Source organism: Parus major, chromosome 5, assembly GCF_001522545.3.
Source record: "Parus major isolate Abel chromosome 5, Parus_major1.1, whole genome shotgun sequence".
NCBI lineage: Eukaryota > Metazoa > Chordata > Aves > Passeriformes > Paridae > Parus > Parus major.
This window is the reverse complement of record NC_031774.1, coordinates 14,396,689-14,400,763: the sequence shown is the minus strand read 5'-3', so window position 1 is coordinate 14,400,763 and position 4,075 is coordinate 14,396,689.

Below are 4,075 nucleotides of genomic sequence, written 5' to 3'. Positions count from 1 at the left end.
TGCCCGCGCCCTTAAAGTGACAGCAACGCCCCTTTCCTGCTCGGCTCTTCAGCACCTCCAGCAACAAGTTATCCTCAGCCATCTGCAGGAACCTCCTGGACTGTGTGTGCCAGGCCGTGCTGGCCCTCCAACAAATATCAGGGTGGTTGAAGCCCCTCAGGAGAACCAGGGCCTGTAACCGTGAGGCTGTGGGCCTGTCCCAAACACCTACAATGGTGTCACCGTATCAGCCCTTAATTCTCATCATCAACTGTCAACTCATTCGTCTGCCCATGGGCAGAATTCGATCAACTCCACCGCTTTTCCTCTCTGACCTGTCCTAAAAAGTACACAGCCATGCGTGACAACATTCCAGTCGTGTAGGCTACCCCACCGTGCCTCAGCAATTACATGACATCCCTCCATGCCTCAGTAATTGCAATTTGTCATTAAGATTATCCATGCTAGGAGATGATCCATTCAGTTTCTGAGGCACTGTGCCTGGCCTGAGAAATGTGGTGTTGCTTTCCAGCTCACCCACAGCAGAGGTGGACATGGCAGTGCCCATCTTCTGCTTGGACACAATTCCCTGTTCAAGCAAGCCAAGAAAACCCCTATCAGCCCACATTCCGTGTGCGTGGCAGTCTGAAAATTGGTGTGATGAACTGTGCAATTTTAGCATCTGTAGCCGCTTCCAGAGTTTTAGTCATCTTTCACTCAGCTGGAAAAAAACCTCTAACGCTTTTCTCCTGTAAGGGAGTTCTAAAAGTTTTAACAAGTTTTCTCTTGTTCTAAAAAGTTTTCTCCAGGCATGCAGCTTGGATTTCTGTAACAACTAGTGTTTGGAAGCAATGAGACCAATATTTTATAAATTAACAACTAATCAATATATTAATATTGGAATAAATAATTTACAGTAGGAATTTAAGTTACAGGAATAACTAAGAAATATCTAATTAGATACCAATACTGTTATATTGTAGAATATAAAAATGAGGTAATTTTGAAATAACTGCAGGAATGTTGTAGCCAGTTGCACAAACAAGAAGATTGGGTGTGTCAGATGACATTTTCTGTGGAAGGTTTCCCTTCTTTACTTTGCTTCCAGCTCCCTTTCCCCCTTTCCCCAAGGGAAAAGTTTCTCCAAATCAGTCCTTTTTCTAACATCAGCAGGTTAACAGCCTCCTTGTATTTCCATTAATCCTTAATTTTGGAACAACCTTATTCATAGTAGTGGCTATGCTTGATTCTCAGTGTTCCAAAGAGCATAATGAACTGCGAAAGAAGGGTTTATCTGAAGGTATTCCTGTTTCACACTTCTGCGCTTGCTGCTGGCTCATAGCTATCAAGTATTCTTTTAAGATTTTTCTGTCAACTTCCATTTTGTTAAAAGCTACTCAAATGCTGAGTACAAACTCCAAACTTCGTCTCCTATGAAGATGTAGGACAGTTTTTGCATGACTTTGGGATCTAGCTGCACCTTTCTGTGCTAGTATATGAAGGTAAACACATATTTCAATTACCTTACAACTCTGGATTTTTAGTGCCCATCTCCAAAAGCATTAAATCTCCCGTGATCAATGAGGGATTTTTGCTGACTGCTGTCTAACCTCTTGCAGCACAGTGCTGGACTCCAGGACTGTGGATAAAGCACAATCTGTGGAGTCATCTTGCTGTCAGGTGCTGCTACCCTGCAGAGATATCTGCTGAATCACCCTGGCTTGATTTAAGCACTCAGCCCCACATGCAAGAGCTTGGAGAACCAAAACCGAGGGAAGGGATTTTACCAGAGCTGCCAAACAGATGCACTTGACACTGGAGAGCAAGTTTAGGCTGAGATCTGTAACTGGCATTAAAACTGTCTGTGTCTTCTGCCCTTGGGTGGGTATTAATGGAAACTGCTCTCACTGGGTGAGATGCCAGACATTCACAGCCTAATCTGAGATATGAGACTTCATCTGTCAATGACTTTTCCTGCAGGGGAGGAAGAAGTTGGATCATTGCTAAGCAGAGTCTTGGTACTAAATAGCTTATGTGCGTCTTAATTAATTTGTTCTGTCTCAAGGCATGTTAAGTACTATGCATGAGGTACATATAGAAATTTCCTTGTGAAATCACTGTGTGGAGTAAAATTCCTTCCCATATTTGTGTGGTAGAAGTAGTGTAATTAAAGAGGCGACTAAAGTTGGTCCAACAACTACCACCAGCTCAGATGCTTTAATTCACCTTCAACTTCTTTATCTACATTTTAAGCTATGCACTCTATGTGGCAGTGAATTGCTTATTTGCACACTTAAAATGTACCAGTGCCTTTGTGCAACAGGAGACAGCAAATAAAAATGTTAGGATAAACAGGTCAAAAAGAGTATCATAAATGTAATCAGCACTCATCAGTTGAAAGTCTTTGAAAAGATTGGTGGCATCAAGTTCACACTGAACAAATCACAGAATTTTCTACCAGTATCTGAGCAAACTGAGTGATGAGAGGAATTTGTTCTCTTGAGTGGAGCAGTATTCACATTTGATGTTAATGGGAATATTCACATCAGAAAGGCTGAAAGGCACACTCTGAGCAAGAGACAAACAAAATTTTCTGCTGCCAAGTTTGGCCTTCAGCCAAGGGTGCAATTAAAAACAGAAACACCACTCTTTTATCTTCCCTTGCCATCTCTGAATAAATTCTTTGATAGGTGGGAATTGAAAAGCTCCACATTGTATGAGCCAGATGAGGTCTCCGGTCCAGAAAATTAAAATATTTTAAAATTCTAAGATTTTGCTATGAGGATTTTTATAATTGTTCATAATTTTCATAATGCTTAGAAAATCATATTTCAGACTGGCTTCCCTGAGAGTGTATATGCATACGTGACCTTAAAAAAAACCACACACACAAAAAAATAAACCAAACCAAAAACAAACAAACACACCCCAACCAAAAAAAAAAAATACTGTCTGTCCTCTCCCTTTTTCTGGGTGAGTGAGACAGGTCACTGCAGACCACTGATGTTGCATTCCCTTCTCCTGCTTGCCAGGTCTCTCTCACAAAGCAAGTGCAGTGCCACCTTAAGTGCCACCTTGAGGGATTGCCAAGGAATAGGTATTGTCTGTGCAATTCAGTAATCCCACAGATAATTGGCACTCCCACACTGAAAAAGTCATCTTAAGCAGTGTGCTTCCAAGCCTGGCTGCAGCATTCTTTGTTTGCTACCAAGTTTTCCTTCACCAGGATTTTACGCATACTGAATTTAAAAAAACATACCGAGGGAGGGAGGAAGCAGTGTGTGCATGTGGGAAGCATACAGAAAGACCGGAAAATAACCTTTGGAAAATGTGAGTCTGAAATGCTTCCAAGATCTCTGCAAGGAGAGTTGTCCCAGTAACAAAATGGAGCATTTAGGAAGAAAAAAGGGCATTTAAAAAAAAACACATTCTTTTACATTGGTACAGTAGGTAAGCAATGGAATTGGATTAGGTTCTACTAAAAACATAGCAGGAAGAGAAAAAACAAAATGTGAAAACAAAAGCCAGGATTTATCATGGAGATCTCATACTACAGTCCAGGACAGCCATGGATCAACAACATTTTCTCCACAGTTAAATACTAACTCACTTTAAGTAAGTGCTAACTCAAATCACCAAAAACGATTTCTGTATTTAAATTCCTGGCACTATTTGACATTAAGCTGTAACTTTCAGAAGCAGCATAGGCATGTCTCATCCTTTCAAAGATATCCTGAGTGCACATGCATCTTCAGGGAGCATGCTGGGAAGAAAACGATGAACTGATAATGCCCAAGGGAATTAGGATCTAAAATGATGCAAAGAATGTTTTTTGCATCATTTTAGAATCTTTCCCCATACTAAAGGATGGAAAAGTTGGCCTGATGGCCATGGCTGGCCACTTTAAGTATCATTGTGCAGTTTAAACATGCATTTATAAAACTGATTAGAAATTAGCAGAATAATCAAATATTGAACGCCAAATTATTAATTTAGTAATAGCAACCTAAAGAAAAAGCTCTGTAAACCACATTTCAAAAAGATGGTTGTGGAATAAACTCAACATTCTCCCCACTACACAAAGTTCACATACAAG